This window comes from Scyliorhinus torazame, chromosome 17 (genome assembly GCF_047496885.1).
Source record: "Scyliorhinus torazame isolate Kashiwa2021f chromosome 17, sScyTor2.1, whole genome shotgun sequence".
NCBI classification, from domain to species: domain Eukaryota; kingdom Metazoa; phylum Chordata; class Chondrichthyes; order Carcharhiniformes; family Scyliorhinidae; genus Scyliorhinus; species Scyliorhinus torazame.
In genome coordinates, this window is record NC_092723.1 from 18143689 (window position 1) to 18165587 (window position 21899).

At 47.6% G+C, this 21899-nt stretch overlaps 1 protein-coding gene across 1 annotated transcript in view; it reads right to left on the reverse strand.

Moving 5' to 3' along the window:
- elk4 (ETS transcription factor ELK4) overlaps positions 1–8262 on the reverse strand; it is a 76231-nt gene extending 67969 nt beyond the window's left edge. The window contains exon 1 of the mRNA XM_072480143.1: positions 7571–8262. The gene's annotated coding sequence lies outside the window, so the exon portion shown is untranslated. The remainder of the gene's footprint in view (positions 1–7570) is intronic.
- Between the last annotated feature and the right edge of the window lie 13637 nt (positions 8263–21899).

A 21899-nucleotide genomic window follows, 5' to 3' on the forward strand; every position in this document is an offset into this window, starting at 1 on the left:
GAAAATCTATAGACTGAGGTTTGCTAGAAGCGTGTTCTGTAAGGGCATTGGGGGTAGGCTGTACCCAGTTGGCTGGACGGCGGGATTGTGATGCAGAGAGACGCCAGCAGCAGGGGTTCAATTCCCCTTACTGACTGAGGTTATCCATGAGGCGCCTTCTCAACCTTGCCCCTATTTCTGAGGTTAAATCACCACCAGTCACCTCTCTCTCTGTCTTAAAGGGGAGAGTGTTCTCTGGGACTGTGGTTCAGACAGATATTACACGTGTCATGGATGGCCACGTGGACAAACAAGTGGGGGCACAAGAGAGCTGGCATTCAGAGGAATTTGTTTGAGGCAGTGATGTCGAGGAAGCTCACATATTTTCGACAGGTGTTGTGAACAGGAGAGAAGTGTTTGGAAAAAGCGGTAATGTGAGGCAAAACATCTGGAAAATGTGCACATGGAAGATCAAGATGGCATGGGTGGATAATATCAGACTGTGTCGTGGCCTATCTATGGGACAGGGTGAGGGCACCGGAGAATATAAATCAGTGGAAAAAGATTGTTCATCGTGTGGCCAACCCTCAGGACGAGGACAGATGATAGACAGACAGATTAAGATATATGGAGCAAAGGTGGATAAATGGAAGTTGAGTTACAGATCAGCCATGATCGAACTGAAGGGCCAAGAAAGCTAACTGAATGACATGCTCCCTGTTGATAACCCATCTTCCTTTATTCTTCCTCTCATGCTTTTACAAGGAGAAAGCTGACTTGCACACAAATAAATACTAACAAATCATTGTCTGTGATAATTAACAGCCTTGAATCCATTCCTCTGATACTTTGTCTCAAGCTCCGAACCATTTACATTTGACTCTTCCTTTAATGCAACAACAGAGAAATGCCAGGCAGGCGGGTTAAACCGACAGCCATTCGTGGGGCAGAACCAGATAATTAACCTTTTGAGTGAGGGTTGTACTCAGTGAGATCGTGGCGGTGTTGTCCATGGCACCTGCAAAGCCACCCACTCTCTCAACGACAGCTCCAAGTTTCATTCTTACCGCTGTATAAATAACAGTGTTATTACTGTTAAAAATAATGAGTATGTGGGAGTGATTACAGTAAAGATAATCCAGCCTCCAGCTTTGCTCTCACTGTTTTCTGACAAGATTACTTTTGTCACTGCTTCCCAGCCACACCATCATTATCTTTTTTTTAAAAAAGCATTTTATTCATCTTGTATCAAAGTAGGTTACAGCAAATAAACACCTCGGGAAACATTCTTCCCAACAATCAACTATACAGTTTGAACAGATTTTTCTCCTTTTTCACCCCCACCCTCCCCATCAACAACCCCCCCCCCCCCCCTGCGATGAACAGCTCCTCAAACACGGTCGCAAACATCCCCCACCTTTTCTTAAACTCCCCTGCTGAGCCCCTTAACTCATACTTTATCTTCTCTAACCGCAGGAAGTCATACAGGTCACCCAACCAAGCTGCTACCCCCGGTGGCGATGCCGACCGTCACTCCAGCAAAATCCGTCGCTGTGCAATCAGAGAGGCGAAGGTCAAGACATCGGCCTTCCTCCTCTCCATGAGCTTCGGCTTCTCTGAAACCCCAAATATCGCCACCAAAGGGTCCGGGTCCACTCCCTCCTCCACTATCCTGGCTAAGACCGCGAACACTCCCGTCCAGAATCTTCCCAATTTTTCACAACCCCAAAACATGTGCGCATGATTCGCTGGCCCCCACCCACACCTCTCACACTCATCTGCTACCCCCTGAAAGAACCCACTCATTCTCGCCCGAGTCATATGCACCCTGTGCACCACCTCAAACTGTATCAGGCTCATCCTTACACACGAGGAGGTCCTGTTTACCCTTCGCAGTGCCTCACTCCATACTCCCAATTGATCCCCATTCCCAACTCTGCTTCCCATTTCTCCTTGATCTTCACCACCCGCTCACCTCCCTGCTCCCTCAGCCACTTATATATTCTTCCCTCCCCTTCCACATCCAGAAGCAGCAGTCGCTCCATCAGGGTGTATCCCGGCAATCTAGGGAACCCCTTCCAGACCTTTCGTGCAAAGTCCCTAACCTGTAGATACCTGAACTCACTACCCCTCGGCAGCTCTACCCTCTCCCTTAGCTCTTCCAGACTGGCGAACCCTCCAAATACAAATACCTCACCTTGACCAGCCCCACTTCCCTCCACCTCCTGTACACACTATCCATCCCCCCCCGGCTCAAACCCATGGTTCTCGCACAGCGGCGTTAAGCACCGACATCCCTTCCGCCCGAAAATGTCTCCTCAGCTGATTCCATATCTTCACCATGGACTGCACCACTGGGCTCCCTGAATACCTACTCGGAGCCATTGGCAATGCTGCCATCAGCATAGCCCTCAAACTAGACCTCTGTCAAGATTCCTCCTCCATCCTTACCCACTCTACCCCTTTTCCTTCCCACCACCGCCGCACCTTGTCCACATTCGCCGCCCAATAATAATGAAGCATGTTTGGCAACGCCAACCCCCCCTGCTGCCTCTGTAGCAGGGACCTACCCACCCTCGGCACCTTCCCCGCCCGTACAAAGTCAGAGATGATTGTGGCCACTTTCCAAAAAAAGGCCTTTGGTATAAAGATAGGGAGAGCCTGAAAGATAAACAAGAACCTTGGCAGAATATTCATTTTCACCACTTGGACCCTCCCCGCCAACGTTAAGTGCAGTGTATCCCACCTCTTAAGATCCTCCCTGGCCTCCTCCACCAGCTTCGTTAAGTTCCACTTATGGAGCCCCGTCCATTCCCTCGCTACCTGAATCCCCAAGTACCTAAACCTATCCTTCGCTACCGTAAATGGCATCCCCCCCTAAATTAGCCCGCTGTGCCAGCTCAATCACCAGGAATACCTCGCTTTTCCCTACATTCAGCTTGTATCCCGAGAACCCTCCAAACCTCCCCAACAGGCCCATAATCCTTCCCAAACTCTCCAACGGATTCCAAACATACAGCAAGAGGTCATCGGCATAGAGCGACACCCGATGCTACCCTCTGTCCCCTCATTATCCCCTGCCACTCTGACGACCCCCTGAGAGCCATCGCCAATGGCTCTATGGCCAGCGCAAACAGCAGCGGTGACAGCGGGCACCCCTGCCTCGTACCCCTGTGTAAGTCAAAGCTTCGTGAGCTCATGTCATTCGTCCTCACCCTCGCTCTTGGCGCCACATACAGCAACCGCACCCATGCCACAAATCTCAGCCCAAACCCAAACCTTCCCAAAACTTCGAACAAGTACCGCCACTCCACCCAATCAAATGCTTTCTCCGCGTCCATGGACACCACCACCTCCGGTACCAGAGCTCTCGACGGATTCATCACCTCATTCAACAGCCGTCTTATATTACTCATGAGCTGCCTGCCCTTCACGAAGCCTGTTTGATCTTCTGCAACCACCCCCGAGGACACAACCCTCCATCCTCCCCGCCAACAACTTAGCCAATACTTTCACATCCGTGTTCAATAGTGATATGGGTCTATACGACCCACATTCCACTGGAGCCTTCCCTTTTTTGGGGATTAGTGTGATTACTGCCTGCTTCATCGTCTCTGGCAATCCCCCTTCTCCAGTGCTTCATTAAACGCCCCCAACAGATGTGGTGCCACGTCCGCCGCAAATTCCTTATATAATTCTGCCGGGTACCCATCCGGCCCAGGGGCCTTCCCCGACTTCATACCCCTGATACTATCCAGCACCTCCCTCAGCCCCTGGGGCTCCTCCAACGCCTGCCTCTTTGCTTCCTCCACCTGGGGAAATTCCAGCTCGTCCAGAAACCGCCCCATGTCCCCCTCCTCTCCTCCTGGGTCTGCCTCATAAAGTTCCTGGTAATACTCTCTAAATGACTCATTTATCTTCCCTGGCTCTGACACCACATCCCCAGCCCCAGTCCGGATCTTCAATATTTCCCTGGACACAGCCTGCCTCCGCAGCTGGTGCGCCAGCGTGCGGCTCGCCTTCTCCCCATACTCGTATTGCACCCCTCTTGCCCTACGCAGTTGCCCTACCACCCTCCCCGTTGTCAGCCTGTCAAACTGCCCCTGCAACTATTTCCTCCTCGCCAATCCCTCCACGGTGGGCACCCTTGAATATTCCCTGTCCACCTCCACTATCTCGCTCACTAGACGGTCATGTTTCGCCCTCCTTTCCTTATTGAGATAATTTCTCCCCGGACCACTGCCTTCAGTGCTTCCCATTAAATGCCCGCCGACACCTCCCCATTCTGATTGAACGCCACATAATCCCTAATCGCCAACCGCACATTATCACAAAAACCTCCATCTGCCAACAACCCCGAGTCAATCCTCCACCCCGGCCTCTGCTCTCGTCGCGTACTGAACCGAATATCCAGCCAGTGGGGTGCATGGTCCGAGATAACTATCCCCGCATACTCTGCCCCCTCCACCCCAACCAAAATTTCCCGAGTCACTACAAAGTAACCAATCCTCGAATACACCTTATAGACGTGTGAAAAGAAGGAATACTCCCTTCCCCCTGGGTTCTGAAAGCGCCATAGATTCACCATACCCATCCTCTCCATAAACGCCACCCCCCCCCAAGCTCCCTTGCCATTCGTACCCTACCCATCGACCCGGGGCTCGATCTATCCACCCTCGGCTCCAGGACACAGTTAAAATCTCCTCCCATGATGAACTGGTACGTGGCCAAATCCGGGATTGCTGCCAGCAACCCCCTCATAAAACCCACATCTTCCCAATTTGGAGCATACACATTTACCAACACTACCGGTGCCCCTTCCAATACCCCACTTAAAATCACATATCGCCCACCTGGATCCCTCACCTCCTTCGCACTCACAAATCCCATTTATTTGCTCATTAAAATCGCCACACCCCTCGATTTCAAATCAAACCCCGAGTGAAAAACCTGCCCGACCCACCCCTTCCTTAACCTAACCTGCTCCTTCACACGGAGGTGTGTCTCCTGCAAAAAGACAACCCCCGCTTTCAAGCTCCTGAAGTGCGCGAACACCCCCGACCTTTAACCGGCCCATTCAGACCCTGGAGGGTCCACGTTACCAACCTTACCGGAGGATTGCGCCTCCAATCACCTCTACCGTCCGTCATCTTCCCCACTTAACACCTGCCCTTTTAATTCCACTCTGTACCTAGCCCATCCCAGATGGCCCCTTTCTTCGCCCTTGACCATGTCATCTCTCACCCCCTGCCGCGTCGCAGAAATCCCCCCACCTGCTTTTCCCCTTCCCCGTCTTCCCCCCCCACTTCCCATTTCCCCCCTCCCCCCTGCCACCCCTCTTGGCCTTCTCCCCCACCACCTCACTTCCGTTAGCCACACCATCATTATCATTCCTTTATGCGTTCCTCCTCCTTGTTGTTGTGCCTGGTGTGCGCCCTGTCTCAACTCCATTTCAGGGCTCCTGGGTGCCAATGTGCCAACTGAACTGAAGTTACCACCAACAGGTTAATAGCAAGGAACTGCTCCACAAAGTCTATTTTAACAAAACATACAACTCAAATGGTGAACTGTTCAAATGGCCTAAGTCACTGTTCCATGCTCCCCTACAACTCTGCTGTACTCTGTTCCCCATCCCCAAAACATTCTAGAGGGGAAGTGAGTGCCAACAGGTTATTTGCCTGCCAACCACAGCTCAGTTGGTAGCACTCTGCCTCTGAGCAACAAGGTTCTGGGTTCAAGTCCCACTTCCGGACTTTGAGTACAATAAACAAGGCTGACTCCGGGGTAATGCTGAGTGAGTGCTGCACTCTCAAAGTATGGAGCGTTAAACCGAGGCACTGTCTTCTTGCTCTCTCGGGTGGATGTAAATTATCCCAGGGTACTAATTTGAAAAATAACAGGGGCATTCTCCCTGCTGTCCTGGCCAATGTTTCTAACTCATCAATATCACAAGAAGGCGAGCACGGTGGCATAGTGGTTAGCACTGCTGCCTCACAAAACCAGGGACCCGGGTTCGAGTACAGCCTTGAGTGACTGCCTGTGAAATGAAAATCGCTTATTGTCACAAGCAGGCTTCAAATGAAGTTACTGTGAAAAGCCCCTAGTCGCCACATTCCGGCACCTGTTCGGGGAGGCTGGTACGGGAATTGAACCATGCGGCTGGCCTGCCTTGGTCTGCTTTCAAAGCCAGCGATTTAGCCCTGTGCTAAACCAGCCCCAGAGATGTGGAGATTGCACAATCCACATTCTCCCCGTGTCTGCCTGGGCGGTAGCACAGTGATTAGCACTGTTGCTTCACAGCGCCAGGGTCCCAGGCTTGGGTCACTGTCTGTGCGGAGTCTGCACGTTCTCCCCGTGTCTGCGTGGGTTTCCTCCGGTTGCTCCGGTTTCCTCCAACAAGTCCCGAAAGATGTACTGTTAAGTGAATTGGACTATTCTGAATTTTCCCTCAGTGTACCCGAACAGGTGGCGACTAGGGGCTTTTCACAGTAACTTCATTGCAGTGTTAATGTAAGCCTGCTTGTGATAATAAAGCTTATCATTATTCCGGGTGCTCATGTTTCCTCCCACAGTCCAAAAATGTGCAGGATTGGCCATGATCGTGGGAGTGAGCCGAGGTAGCGTGCTCTTTCGGAGGGTTGGTGCAGACTCAATGGGCCGAATGGCCTTGTGCATTGCAGGGATTCAGTCCATGCAGTCGAAAAACAGATTACGTGGTCATTATCAGATTGCTATTTATGGGAGCTTGCTGTGCGCAAAATTGACTGCTGCAATTCCGACATGACAACAAAGGCTACACATCAAAGTATTTTGTTGGCTGTAAAATGCTTTGAAACATCCAGTGGTCGTGAAAGGTGCTATAGAAATGCAAGTCGTCTCGTTCTATTCGACCGTGTGGATTTACAAAAACACAATTCTACTCTCATTCCCAGCTCCCCGCCCCCCCCCCCCCCCCCCCACACACACATACACTTCCCAGCAGCTTAACCGATCAGCAGCAGGAATCCTGGATGATGCCAAACCCTAGCCCAAGGCCAGTTATGTCAACTGTAAACACACACCCAGGTTGTGATCAGTTCCTTAAAGGGGGAACAAATCTCCCTCCTCCACAGCTGGAGGCGGGAAAGGGGGTGGTGGGGTTGCAGTAATAAAAATAACCAGGAAGCGATAGGATTAAATATAAAGCTTAATAACTGCAGATTCCACCCCGGGCCTATATGAAAGGCCCAGTGAGAGTGTACATAAGAGAGAGAGAAACAGACAGAGACAGTCTCTTCATTAAGTACAGCTCGCTTCTTTGAGCATTTATCTGCAATCCCGTTACTAATCCCCAATTACCCTCTGATTTTACATCACATTTTTTTTTGCTTGCATTCTAGTAGTCATTTGCCAAACCCCTTTTAATTAACTCCCCACCACCACATACAAGTCGACAGCTGGACTCGATTTCGCTACATCCGCTAGCTCGATACATTGTAAACCAATGATTTCCCCTCGATATAAAAAAACCTTGTTAGAAATGAAGCAATGACAAAAGGAAACGAAACAATGTTGCAAGTCAATAATACAAATGGATACAAATACCACTCACCCCCAACTCCAGCGAGCCTTGTCTCTCTCTACAAATCCCAGGGTCGGCAGCTCCAGGGTGATCATGCTATTAATGTTCAAATCAAATCAAAACAATGTCGTTCACAGTCACAGAAATCCTTCCCCTGGTCGCTTTACAGGAGCCTGGAGGAATGGAGAGGAAGGAGGGAGAGAGTGAGTAGGTGAGCGCTGCCTTTCCTCGCTGCCGTGTGAACCAGGAGCTGCTCCGCCCGGCGGCTCTCCCGCAAGTCTCCACCGATCACATTCATGTCTTGTCGATTTCCCCCCTTGTTAATTTCACGGGTGTTTCCTGCCACTTCGGGGTTTCCTCCGGCGGGGTGGGGGGTTCCTTCAGCCCGCGTCGGGGTCTATGTGCATGTGTGTGATCATCAGGACCCTCACCGCAGATTGTCTACCCCCACCTCTCCCCTAATCTCCAGCTCACACCCAGCTCCCCACCAGCAGCACCCCCGGGAGAGACAAGGAACCTCCGCAACCCCCTCCCTCGCTCATAATCGCCTTCTTGCGTGTTGCCTACCCCTCGATTTCTTTCCTCGCCACACTACTTTCCCCACCCCCCCACTCCCTCTGTCTCCCGATCGATTTCCTTTCAGTTTCTGGGAGCTGTCAGCTTATCTGCCGGTGTCCGCGCCGTCCTAGAGGGAGACACGTGTTTTACTCCACAGTTTGATGCAGCGGAACAGGTTAGGAATACATTCGCGGTGACATTGACCGAGCCAAAACCTAAACCACTGGCGTGATTGCCTCTGCCGTCTAGACGGAGGCGTTGTAGTACAGCACAAGACCTGGGGTTCTTTTGCTTGGAGCAAAAAACAAAGGGGCAATCTACTAGATCGAGATCTTTAAAATTACGAAGGGATTTGATTATACAGAATTGGATAAATATTGGAAGGAAAAAAAATACTGGGCTGAGGGGCAGCAAGGTAGGAGCAAAGAGGTCACACAGGCATGATGGGCTGAATGTCCTCTTCCTGTGATTTAAAAATAATCATTCTTGGAATGTAACTATCCCTGGCAATAAAGGCTGATCCTGCTCTTGACGAAGTGAGCTGCCCTCTTTAACTGCTGCAGCCCACGAAAATGTTGGTCCAATGTTGTGCCCTGAGGGAGGGAATCCCAGCATTTTGACCCTGTGACATTTGGCATTTAGTTCCAAGTCAGGATTGTGTGTGATTTGAAGGGAACTTGCAAATGATAGTTTTCCCATGCATCTACTGCCCTTGTCCTTCTAGGTGGGAGAGGCCTGGGATTTGGAAGGTGCTGTTGCTGTGGTACATCTTGTGGATGGTACTCGCTGCTGCAGCTGTGTGTCAGTGCTGAAGGGAGTGATTGTTTTAGTTTGGGGGGGGGGGGGGGTATGCAGTGCCGATCAAGCGGGCTGCTTTGTCTTGCATGGTGTCAAGTTCAAGTTTTGTTGGAGAGTATTCCACCACACTCCTGACGTGTGCTTTGTAGACGATGGCCAGGCTTTGGGGATTTAGAGGTGAGCTATTTGTTGGAGACATATCTCCAAATTTTTAGATGACATGTAGCTGGGTGAGAGGGTGAGCTGTGAAGAGGATGCAGCGATGTTCAGTGTTATTTGGGCAAGCTGGGTGAGTGGGCAAATGCATGGCAGATACAGTATAATATGGATAAATGTGAGGTATCCACTTTGGTAGCAAAAACGGGAAGGCAGATTATTATCTGGATGGCTATAGACTGAGAGAGGGGAATATACAACAAGACCTGGGTGTCCTCGTACACCCAGTCACTGAAGGTAAGCATGCAGGTGCAGCGGGTGGTAAAGAAGGCAAATGATATGTTGGCCTTCACAGCGGGAGGATTCGAGTACAGGAGCAGGGATATCTTGCTGCTGTTATACAGGCCTTGGTGAGGCCACACCTGGAATATTATGTGCAATTTTGGTCTCCTTATTTGAGGAAGGATGTTCAGCAAAGGTTTACCAGACTGATTCCTGGGATGGTAGGACTGACGTAGGAGGAGAGATTGAGTCGGTTAGAATTATATTTGCTGGCGTTCAGAAGAATGAGGGGGGTCTCATAGAAACCTATGAACCTATAACAGTACTACACAGAGTAGATGCCGGAAGGATTTTTCCGATGGTGGGGGTGTCAGAACCACGGATCACAGTCTAAAGATATGGGGTAAACCTTTTAGGACTGAGCTGGGGAGAAATTTCTTCACTCAGAGAGTGGTGAGCCGATGGAATTCACTACCACAGAAAGTAGTTGAGGCCAAAGCACTGTGTGGGATTCTCTGCTGGCGGGATTCTCCATTGCGCCGGCAGTTCACCCACACCCGCGGGTTTCCCGGCGGCGTGGGGTGGCCACAATGGGAAATCCCATTGGCAGGTGGCGGGAGCGGAGAATCCCACTGCCAGCGGGGGCACGCCGCTCCGGAATTTGTGGCTGGTGGACCAGAAAATACCGCCCTGTATGTTTTCAAGAAGGAGCTGGATATCCCTCTTGGGCTAAGGGCTATGGGCAGAGAGCGGGTTGAGGCTTTTGAGTTGGATGGTCAGCCATGATCATATTGAATGGCGGAGCAGACCAGAAGGGCTGAATGGCCTTCTCCTGCTCCTATTCTCTATGTTGCAGAATTCCCAGCTTCTGACCTCCTCTCGTCGCAAAAGTATATGGCTGGTCCAGTTCAGTTTCTGGTCAGTGGTAATCCCCAGGATGTTGATGGTGGGAATTTCAACAACGATAATGCCATTGTCTATCCGTGCTCTCCCAGACAAGAATAACACGGGAGAATTTAAGAAGAAGCTAGACAAGTATACAATGGAGAAAGGAATCGTTTGTTATATGAATAGTGTTAAATGAAGTAGGCTAGAGCATAGACACCAGCTTGGCCTGTTTCTGTGCTGCATGTTTTATGTAATTCTAAGTAAACTAACAAATAAAGAGGGCAGTCAAACCAGCCCGTTTAGCTTTGGAATGCTAATATAGAATGACAGCATTACAGCACAGTAGAAGGATGTGTGGTCATCGTGTTTGTACATGCCTTCTGCAAGAGCTACCTATTTATTTAAAATACTTGTATTTACATTGCACCTTTAGTGGAGGGGTTTAGAGGAAAATGAAATGAAAATCGCTTATTGTCACAAGTAGGCTTCAAATGAAGTTACTGTGAAAAGCCCCTAGTCGCCACATTCCGGCACCTGTTCGGGGAGGCTGTTACGGGAATCGAACCGTGCTGCTGGCCTGCCTTGGTCTGCTTGCAAAGCCAGTGATTTAACCCTGTGCTAAACAGCCCCTTCATATGTCATAAACATACGTTTTCAGAAGGCATTAAATCTTCCAGAGGAGGTGGAACATTGACTGAGAAGTGGTAGAGCAGTTCGAGTATGTTTGATCCGGGAATACTGTTCCAGTTTACTCTGGGTGAGATTTTCCCGGGAATCGGCAAAAGCCCCCCCCCCCCCCACCCACACACACACAGTGCCAGCGGGCAGTGCCATGCAGCAGTGCTGGGAGTAGTGCATGGGCATGACTCTCTTCCCCTTGAGCTGTGCACTCAGCGGAGCCCCCCTGGGAGACCTGCTCGCCAGGTGCACGCCTTGGGAGACCAGTCGTGATTGAAGCTGTTGTGCCCTCTAACCGATGTGGACGGATTTCTGTTGGGGTGGGGTGGGGTGGATGATTTAGGCTCAGGGACCCCGATAATTATATGTTAATGTATTCAAATGATGTTCCTGACGTCGAATCGTGCTAAAAGCGCCCCCCGTCATCGACGGGACGGGGAGCGGAACAATCGCAACACGCGTTTACCCGATGTAAAACATGGTTCTGCAGTTCCTGCGATATTTTAAGCTCCTGTCGCCAAACCCGCCCGATGCAATTGAGAGCGGAAAATCCCGCCCCCCCCGTCACTCTTTTTCAGTATCAGCCACGGATAGTAATTTTGTTTCTGAGTCAGAAATTTGTGCATTCAAGTCTCACTCCAGGAGCTGAGCATGAGAATTATAGCTGGCACTTCAGTCCCTGCTGCATTGATGGAGGTGCTAAAGTTTGGATAACATATTAAACCAAGGCCCTTAGGTGCAGGTAAAAGATCCTATTGGCACAATTCAATGGAGAGCTCGGTTGCCCTGGTCAATATTAATCACTCAACCAACAGCACTACAGCGGATTATCTTGCCAGAATCGTATTGCTGTGTGTGGGATCTTTCTGTGCACCAATTGGCTGCTATATTTCCTACATCACAACAGTGACCACATTTCAAAATATTTTAGGCCATAAAAGTTGCGATATAGCAGTCTCCCTTTCCTTCTTTATCCCACTGGTCGGTGGTTTAAGAAGGCCCACCGTCACTTTCCCAGGGCAATTAATGCTGGCCTTGCCAGACACCCCCACATCCTGAGAATGAAAATTAAAGAACCATAATGGAGCGAATGGCCTCCTGTTTTCATGCCTCCGCCATGGTTTGAAAACTCTCAACCTTTGTGAAAATTCCCTCAGAGTGTCAAGACTGTCCTTTGAAGGGTTATTTTCCAATTTTTTTCTCAGTGATAATCTTAGCAGTAAAGGCTGCATGAGTATTTGTAATAGTTGAAATTGTACTGCTAATAATTATGTGGATGACTGTTCGACGAGTATCATTTATACCCATGATAAATGTAACCGCAATGTTTGTGCGACTGATGGTTGTGCTAGTTTTGCTTGCACTAACGATAATTATACTATTAATGGCTATGTGGATGATGGTTATGTGGGCCATGGTGAGGTCAGTGGTACTGTTATTAATAGTTACATGAGTGATGATGGTATTAGTGATGGTTATTGGTGTTTGTGATTTGTTTGGTATTGTTGTTTCATGTTGTTTTCTCCTTAGATACCACATCTGCCGTGTAGGCTAATCAATCCCTAATGGTTCAGGCTGATCACAGGAGAGAAATTCAGAGCTGGGGAATACAGAGAGAGAGAGACATACTCATACAGGTCGAGGATGTCTATTGCACTCGGGATATTACCAAAGAATAAACATATATCTTGGGTTCAAAATTAAGATTTCACCTCATGTTGAACATTGCGGTGCTTTCTAAGCTATGTTTTTCTCATCATCACCTACATTGTCCTACAACAGCAGAAACCCTTTTCTTCCCACCTACTCCTCCTCTTTGTGGCAAACAAATGATCTCCTGCCATTACAGTGATCTCACAGCCACATGGGAGGACGGTTTCCCCCCATCTCACTTGGGTAGCAAGTTACTAGAGTGAAATCAGGAAGCACTTCTTCACACTATGGGTCGTGGAAATTCGCTACACGCTTTACAGCGTAAAGCCAGCTGAGTAAAGCCAGCTGCCAATTCGCTATCAGCCTGTTCCCTGCTACTGGCGTCAACTAGTTTCACCCTTGAGAATTTTTAGGAATAGAAAAAAAAAACATTTTGTTTTTGATATTCATTCCCATTGTGGTCTTCGCCAGCACTTACTGGCCACCCTCTCGTTACTCTTGAGTCTGCAATTCTTTGTTGTAGTTTGATACAGGCTCCAGTTTGAAATGAAGTGGTGGTGATGTGACTGAGAGTCGCACTGACAAACGTCTCTCCAGTAGAATACTACGGGTGTGATTGGGATTTCTCTTTTGACTTCTAATTGCTCACCGAGTATTTCTCATACCTAAGTTTTGTTGCTGTGTTACCTTTAATTAAAAAGGTACCTTACAATTCTGGTGACATATTGAAGCATGCAAAAAAAAAAAATCAACCCACACCGTTGTGGGACTAGAGTTACATAGAACATACAGTGCAGAAGGAGGCCATTCAGCCCATCGAGTCTGCACCGACCCATTTAAACCCTCACTTCCACCCTATCCCCGTAACCCCTCCTAACCTTTTGGACACTAAGGGGAATTTAGCATGGCCAATCCACCTAACCTGCACATCTTTGGACTGTGGGAGGAAACCGGAGCAGCCGGAGGAAACCCACGGAGACACGGGGAGAATGTGCAGACTCGGCACAGACAGTGACCCAGCGGGGAATCGAACCTGGGACCCTGGCGCTGTGAAGCCACAGTGCTAGCCACTTGTGCTACCGTGCTGCCCATGTCGACCACGAATGGATAAGGATGAAAATGTCCTTCCGAGCGGTGTTAGTAAACCAGTTGGGGCTTTAAGAATATTTTTGTTAATCAAAGCCTGATATTTCCAAGCTTTACTTCAATTGAATTTTAAATTTTAAATTGTCATGATCGTGTTTGACCTCACATTCTCTAGATTATGAGTCCAAGCCACAAGGCCTGACATCCCTGCCTCTGTAATGTTACAGCCTTTATTGTCACTAAATCCCCTTTATCTCGAGATACAAATTCTGATACTTTAAATAAAAGCAAAACCAACACAAATACCCAACCCTATCTTGTCAAGGGATAAATTAAGAAGAGTACTTTGGTGTGGCTTTTAAGACAATGATCTCAACTTCAAAAGAAACTCAAAGTTGTCAAATTCTAAATAACGCAGATAATTCTGTTGAAGCTGTCCTCAACATTTATCCCTTAAAGTGAGGAAATATGTACATCTGAAGTTTTTTGTCATAATCATGTACAGTATAGGACAGCTTCCTCTACCTTGCCTACCCCCCCCCCCGCCCCCCGCCCCCCATCGCTCCCCCCCCCCCATCGCTCGCTCCCCCCCCCCTCCAGACAACTTGTTTTAGCCCTGCTCTGACCCACAGGGAGGCCAGGACAATGTTCTTCCACTTCCATCATCAATTATTCTTTGGCTTTGCTGGGAGAAATTCCAAGTTGAGTGCCAAATTAGGTGTGGTTTTGTCGCCATTGGGGAAATGTGTTAAAACCGCCATCAGTCCAGGTATAATAGGGAGCTGAGAACCTGAGCTTCATGTGTTTTTGTAAGAATGCTTCTTTCCATAGCTGTAGAGTCTCAGTGCTATTACATAGTGACACGTGAGGGACCCACACTTCCTTGTCAGTAAACGTTAATGGAAAATCCAGTTCTTACAAATATGTAATGGCTTGGAGTCTCCATTTTGCAGCTGAGCTGACCGAGATGTCTTGACTGACATCGGTGAATATTTTTCACTTTCTTATGTAAGAGGTGCCATAAATTACTCAATAAACAGTGAGCGTAAGACATTGAGAGCAGAGAAACTCCCTTGCACACCCAGAACCATGAGAATCTTTCCAGGGTTACCTGTTGAAGCACAGTGGTTAGCACTGTGGCATCACAGCGCCAGGGTCCCAGGTTCGATTCCTGCCTGGGTGACTGTGCGGAGTCTGGAGTCTGAACGTTCTCCCGTGGCTGCGTGGGTTTCCTCTGGGTGCTCTGGTTTCCTCCCACAGTCCAAAGATGTGCAGGTTAGGTAGATTGACCATGCTAAATTGTCCTTCGTGCCCAAAAAAGGTTAAGTGAGGTTACTGAGTTACGGGAATGGGGTGGAGGTGTGGGCTTAGGTAGGGTGCTCTTTCCAAGGGTCGGTGCAGACTAGATGGGCCGAATGGCCTCCTTCTGCACTGTAAATTCTATGATTCTATGAAGCAGAAACTATGTCAATATTCAAGATTGAATTCCATAGATGAATGATGAAAAAGGGGATAAAGGAATACGGACAAAGGATGGTTAAATGTGATTAGAACTTTTTGTTCCCTTGGAGGGTGAGTTCTAATGGGGCAGGTTGAGCAAAATAGTCTATTACAATTTTCTAACTTCTATGTAGTTCTACTCAAATAAAGATTTCCACTCCCCTTTGTGTGAAGTGGTTCTTCCTCACATCATTCCTGAATGGCCAAACTTCAATCTCCCCCACCAGAGAAAAATAAATTCTTCATATCTACTCAATCAAAGAGATCTTGATGCACAGTGGGTAGCGTCCTTACCTCTGAGCCAGCAGCTCTGGATTTGATCCCCATCTCAGGAGTTCATGGCCAAGGAACCTTCAAATCCTGGCAACATTCCGGGGCAGCATGGTGGCGCAGTGGGTTAGCACTGCGGCCTCAAGGACGCTGAGGTCCCAGGTTCAATCCCGGCCCTGAGTCACTGTCCGTGTGGAGTTTGCACATTCTCCCTGTGTTTGCGTGGGTTTCGCCCCCACACAATGTGCAAGCTAGGTGGATTGGCGACACTAAATTGCCCCTTAATTGGAAAAGAAAAATGAATTGGGTACACTAAATTTAAAAAAAAAAAAATCCTGACAACATTCCAATGGCCGCCAGCATGAGAAGTAGAGATTATTAGTCAGCCCTGCTTGATGTGGAGTGGTGTGCCCTCAAGCTATAAGACAGACCAGCGACCTGTTCCAGGAATTACTAGCTATAGAAACAGATAAGTCTTTTTTTTTGTTCACATTTTAAAAAGTTTTAAAATAAATTTAGAGTACCCAATTTTCTTTTCCAATTAAGGGGCAATTTAGCGTGGCCAATCCACCTGCCCTGCACATCTTTGGGTTGTGGGGGTGAGATCCACGCAGACACGGGGGAGAATGTGCAAACTCCACACGGTCAGTGACCTGGGGCCGGGATCGAACCCGGGTCCTCAGCGCCGTAAGGCAGCAGTGCTGACCACTGTGCCACCGTGTCGCTCGAGATAAAAGTCTGCCTTAGAGCACCACGAGGTGCGGGAAGAGAATTGGAAACCACTCAAATCCTACAATCATCTTGAACCCCCCAAATAGATCACCCCTTAATTCTCTATCCTCAAGTGAATAAAAGCTGAGTTATGCAACATGTCCTCACAATATAACCCTTTTGGTCTTGGCATCATTCTGGTGAACCTGCACTGCACCCCCGCAAATGCTAACACATCCTCCCAATCTGCAGCACACAAAACTGAGCACTGTGCACAGTCCAAAGATGTGCAGGTTTGTTGGGTGCGCCCTGTTAAATTGCCCCTTAGTGTCCAAAGATGTGCAGGTTATGTAGGGTTATGGGGATAGGGTGGGGGAGTGGGCCTAAGTAGGGCGCTGGATCGGAGAGTTGGTGCAGACTCGATGAGCCGCATGGTCTACTTCTGTACTGTAGAGATTCAATGGAGCCTATGGATTCACAGTTACTCCAGGTAAGGTCTAACCAGAGATTCACTTTATATATTTTAGGAAGTCAGTTTAATATGTGTGATAGGGAAGGTTTTGACATAATTAAAGAGAAAATAGTAACTGCCCAGAGAGATCTCAGAAAGAAAATTAATACTTTAAAAATTTGATTAAGCTGTTTGAGGATGGGATGAGTAGGGGGAAAGTGCAGTGGATGTAGTGTACATGGACTTCCAGAAAACCTTTGACAAACTACCACACACATAGACTATGAAAGCAGAGTAAACAGGATTAGGGAGATTAGAAATAGAATAAAAAACTTGTTGGAAGGCAATAAATGATAAGCAGGTGTTAAGGGCAGTTTCTCAGAGCGCTTAGAAGTGGGAAGCGGTAACCCCCAGATTCTGTTCTGAGACTACTTCTCTTCAATGATATGGACACAGAGATTGAGGGAGTGGTGTCCACGTTTACGAACAATCCTAAACTAGGGGCGTAATAAATGATGCAGATGCCCAAATGTGCAGCATTATGGACACAGTACCATAGTAGTTCTTGGACTAATAATCCAGAGACGCAGATATGCTAGCATAGATCCAAATCCTACTACAGCAGCTGTGAAATTTAAATTAAGTTCATTAAATAAATCCAGGATTAATAAAAAGCTGATATCAATACTGGATTGTTGTAAAAACCCATCTGGTGCACTAACATGCTTTCGGAAAGGAAATGCACCATCATAACCCAGTCTGACCAATATGGGACTCCAGACCCACAGCGCCGCCCTCTGACGCAGTTTGCCATTCAGTTTTCAAGAAGGTGGCTTACCACCCTCACCTTCTCAAGAGCAATTAGGGATGGACAGCAAATATTGGCTCTACCAGCAATGCTTACATGCTGCGGACAAATAAAAAATAGACTTGAATGGAACAGTTTAAAAGAATAATCAACTCTCATCACGTGGGCTTCACTGGCAAAGATTGGCCATTTATTCCCCGTAGCTAGCTTTCATCGAAAAGAGGGTGTTGGACCTACTGTTAGAACCACGGAAGTACTGGTTTGATACAACTGAGTCGCTTGCTAGCCAATTCGGAGGTCAGTTAGCCGTGAACTGTGGGTAATGTGATAGTGCAGAGAAACATTTTGGGCTTCAGGTTTAGAAAACATTAAAACCAACGCATCAAATGAATAGAGACCATGGAGAATACTAACAGGATGCTAAAATGTATGGCAAGGGACACAAAGCACAAGAGTTAGGTTGCAGAGAACTGTGCAGTTTTGAGCTCCATGCTGTAGGAAAGGTGCCGAGGCAACAGCGAGAACGCAGCGCAGGTTAACTCCGATACCACAGCAAAACAATGTGGACGCTGGAAATCTGAAGTAGGAACAACAAAAAGCTAGAAAATCTCAGCAGGTCGGGCAGCATTTGCAGAGAGAAACAGAGTTAACAGGTCAATGAAGTAAGAACACAAGATATAGGAGAATAAAGTTCCCATGGCCCATCCAGCCTGCTCCACCATTCAATAGCTGATCTTGGGGTGCAACTCCATTTTCTTGCCTGCTGCCCATATCCCTTCATTCCCTGAGAGAACAAAAATTTGTCTGTCCCAGTCTTAAGTGTATTCAATGCTGGAACGTACACAAATCTCTGCGGTAGAAAATCCCAAAGATAGTCAACCCTTCGAGTGAAGTAATTTCTCCTCATCTCAGTCCTAAATGGTCGGCCACTTATCCTTCGTCTAAATGCCCTCATTAGCGAGATTCCTCAAACAGTGGGAACAATCTCTCATCATCTACCCTATCAAGCCCCGGGAGGATTTTGCACGTTTCAATGCGACCGCCTCTAATTTTTTGAGACTTCAGCAAACATATGTCCAATTTAACTAGCGTCTCATCATAAGGCAACCCCTTCATCCAGGGACCAATTTAATGAACCTGCATTGTACCACCTCCAACACACATCTGTCCTTTCTTTAAAAATAAATTTAGAGTACCCAATTAATTTTTTCCAATTAAGGGGCAATTTAGCATGGCCAATCCACCTGGCGTGCACATCTTTTGGGTTGTGGGGGCGAAACCCACGCAAACACGGGGAGAATGTGCAAACTCCACATGGACAGTGACCCAGAGCCGGGATGGAACTTGGCACCTTGGCGCCGTGAGGCAACAGGGCTAACCCACTGTGCCACCCTGCTGCCACGTCTGTCCGTTCTTAAATGTGGTCGACATAAAAGGGGAAATAGAAGAAATTTAAAAGAAAGGGAGAACATCATTCGCCTTTCGAGATCGCATGATGTCCCAAATCGTCTTACAGCCAATTAAGTCCTTTTAAGGGTGAGTCACTTTTGTTATGCAGGACATTCAACAGTCAAATTGTGCACAGCAAGCTCCCACACGCAGCAAAGTGATAATGCCCAGATCATTTCTCTGTGCTTTGTCGATTGAGGGAAAAAATATTAGCCAGGACCCAGGGTGAGCTCCTCTGCCGCTCTTCAAAATAGTGCAGTGGGATCTTTTACATCCATCTGAGAGGGCAAATGTGGCCTCAGTTTAATGTCTCATCCGAAAGATGGCACCTCTGACAATGCAGCACTCCCTCAGTACTGCACTTGGAAAGTCAGCCCAGATTCTTGTGCTCAAAGTTCTAGAATGGATCTTAAACACACAATCCAGTCAGAGGATTGCAATGTGGCTGAACATACTACTGAGGTTAGCGATTGAAGCAATGTGCACGTCAAAATTTAAGAATAGATTAACTAGGAAGTTGAAGAAAAGGATAATAAAGGGATATTGGGGACAGAGTAGTCAATTTGAATTAGGATACTGCTCATGTAAACACCAACATGATTATTTGGTCCAAACTGCCTCATTCTGTAATTCTCATGTAATTTTATAATGACCATCTGAACCTGAGATGGGATTACAGCCTTGAAATCTCTCAGAAGCATCTGTTAGGGCTTAAATTCTTTGCAGCTGCATTGTGGTTTTGTACTGTTTTCTGCTCAGGGATGGTTCTGGCAAGAATTCTTGGCTGGATGCCCTGAAATACAATGATTGATTCTGTGAGCACACAGCAATTAATGACAGTGATGTCAGGTAGGTGATCGGCCTCAGTTGATTTCTTGGAATAGCACAGCTAGCGCAAGGCACATGTACAAGTAGGGAGTCTGTTTCTGCATGCAACAAGACCTGGACAACATTTAGGATTCGGCTGATGAGTGGCAGGTAAGGCTTGCACCACACCAAGCACCAGGTAATGGCCAATTCTATTGAGAGTCTAAGCAATGTCACTGTGGCATCAGCCTCGCAGTATCCCGCACCATCGACATCCGGGAAGGGATGGGTTGGGGGAGGGGGGGGGGGGGGGGGGGGGGGGTCACCATGGATGGACCAGAAACTCAAGTGGGTGAGTCACATCACTATTTGGGCGACATAAGCAGGTCAGAGACTATGTATTATGTGGTGGGTAGCTCAGCTCCTGACTGCCCAAAGCCATCAACAACTCACAAGCTCAAGAGTGTGATGGAATACTCTCCACTTGTCTGGATGAGTAGAGCTCCAACTACAGTCCAGAAGCTCGACACTATCACGGACAAAGCAATCTGTTTGATTGCCACCCCATCCACCACCCTAGACATTAATTCCCTCCTTCACCGACTCACTGTGGCAGCACTGTGTACTATCCGCAAGGTGCACTGCAGCAACTCACCAAGGCTCCTTCAACAGCATCTTGCAAACCTATAACCTCGACCACCTAGAAGAACAAGGTCAATAGATACATGGGAACAACACCACCAAATGCAAGTTCCTCTCCAAGTCACTCAGCAGCCTGATTTGGAAATATATCGCCATTCCTTCACTGTCGCTGGGTCAAAATCCTGCAACACCCTCCCTGACAGCACTGTGGGTGCACCTACACCACATGGACTGCAATGGCTCAAGAAGGCAGCACACTGCACCTTTTCAAGGGCAATTAGAGATGGGCGGCAAATGTTGGCCTAGCCAGGGACACTCACACCCCATGAATGATTACATTTTTAAAAAACACTGTCTATGGCAAAGTCCAAGGCGCAACATTGGGTGATGCGGGTAAGCAGATGGATTTGGAACAATTGTGTTCTGAGACATTTCTTTGTTGCAGCAAGAAATTCTTACTCCTGACTTAAATCCTCTTGCAATGAAGGCTTGCTGCAGTTGCAAGCTTGCCTTCAATGACTGGTGTACTAGGACACCCAGGTCCCCTTGTACATCCACATTTCCCAATCTATCTCCATTCACTTAATAATCTGCAACTCTGTTTCTCTGTCCGAAGTGGATAACTTCACATTTGATCCATGTTATACTGCATCTGCCATGTATTTGCCCATTCACACAACTTGTCTCAATAACCTTGAAGCCTCTGAACATCATCCTCACCACTCACAATTCCACCTAGTTTTGTGTCATCAAAGCAAACTTGGAAATATTACAAATCCAAATCGTTTATATATATTGTGAATAGCTGGGGTCCAAGCACTGATCCCTGTGGTACTCCACTAGTCACTAACTTCCATTCTGAAAAAGACCCATTTATTCCTACCCTCTGTTTTCTGTCTGCTAATTCTCAATCCATGCCAGTATATTACCCCCAATCCACGTGCTTTAATTTTGCACACTAGCTCCTTATGTGGGAATTTATCAAAAGCTTTCTGAAGAATCAAATACACTACATCCACTGGTCCTCCCTTATCTAGTCTACAATTACACCCTCAAAAAACTCCAGTAGGTTTGTCAAACATGATTCCCCTTTCATAAATCCACATTGACTTTGTCTAATCCCATTGATATTTTCCAAGTGTCACGTTATCACATCCTTTAAAACAGACTCCAGCACTTTCCCAATTCCTGATGTTAGGCTAACCGGTCTATAATTCCTTGTTTTTGCCCCCCCCCCCCCCCCCCCCTCCTCCTTTTTTAAATGGTGGGGTTACATTTGCCACTCTCCAATCTGCTGGGACTGTTCCAGAATGCACATAATTTTGGAAGATAACAACCAACTCATCCATTATTTCCAATGCCCATGCACCTGTCCTAATATCGCTGTGTGTGGTTCGGTGCTAAATGTTGTTTCATTTTGCTCCTGTGAAATTACTTGCGATGTTTTAATTATGCTAAAAATGCTATCTGAATGCAAGCTGTTGTTGATACAAAACGACTCCTCAATATTAAACAGCTCAATGTCATGATCAAAGACCCAAATGGGAAAATGAACTTTCATCCCAGAAGCCATATTTTTATTGCTTGATTTGCCCCAGCAGTGTTTGGGAGATGAATATATA